This window comes from Fulmarus glacialis, unplaced genomic scaffold, assembly GCF_000690835.1.
Source record: "Fulmarus glacialis isolate BGI_N327 unplaced genomic scaffold, ASM69083v1 Scaffold33377, whole genome shotgun sequence".
NCBI lineage: Eukaryota > Metazoa > Chordata > Aves > Procellariiformes > Procellariidae > Fulmarus > Fulmarus glacialis.
The window spans coordinates 1-1024 of record NW_009224365.1 but is presented as its reverse complement, the minus strand read 5'-3'; positions in this window follow the sequence as shown (position 1 = coordinate 1024).

Here is a 1024-nt window from a genome sequence, read left to right as displayed (position 1 = left end):
GTAAGAAATCTCTTATACTCAGTTACTGTTACTGTCATGATTAGCAAGCTGTTTGGGTTTTCATTTGGCTAAGAGGGATTTTTGGACAATTTGGATTAAATAATTAAAAAAAAATTACTTTTTAATTTTTTGAAAAATAGGGAGCTTTAATGTAGAAAACAAATAATATTCCTAAAGCAGCAAATATTTATTTGTGAATTAGTTTATATGGCTTAGTTTGCATTACACCAAAGTTGCCTCTAAATCAGTAGTAGTCAGTGACAACAGTGATTGTAGCATGAAAGTGGCTGTGGAATAAGGCTGATGTTTTCTTTCTGAATCTTGCTGAACATCAGTGAATATTTTAATGGTCTAAACGACTGACAAAACCAAAATTCTTGTTTCCATCTTTTAGGTTTGTTTGTGTGTAAAGATTACTGTGGCAAATAGTCACTTGACAGTTCAAATTATCATTTTCATGCTCTGATTGTCCTATGTTTCTCTTCATAGCTGTGAGGTTGAGCACATGAAGTTCTTTAAATTTCCCCTTCAGATTTATTTTGTGCATTGTCTGTGCAAAACTGGAAAATAGCTGTATTGTTGGTGCATTGGGAATACTGCCTATCAATCTAATGGTTTTGCTGTGAAATTGTCAGAGTTGTTAGCTTGTATAACCAAAGTGTGATCTTACCAATCGTTTATTTTCTTATAAGCGATTCTAAATAGTAATGTAATTGCAAAGTGTATATTGTGCGTTTGTTGCTACTGCCATCTATATTTCCTAAAAATTTCATCTTTCACAGTGTTCTTAATTTTGGGTTAACAGTTAGTTATTTACCGGATGTTTCTCTGAATAGTAAAAGATACATCACAATGGAAGAGACATCTCAAAATGTAAAGAATACACTAAGTGGAACACAAATGACATTATTAAGATGCAGAATTTTACAATTAGATCAACATTATATCCATCTGTTACTGTGGTCTTGTTTTAAGGGGTTTTTTTTGATCTTGAGGTGCTTCATAGAATCATAGAATCATTAAG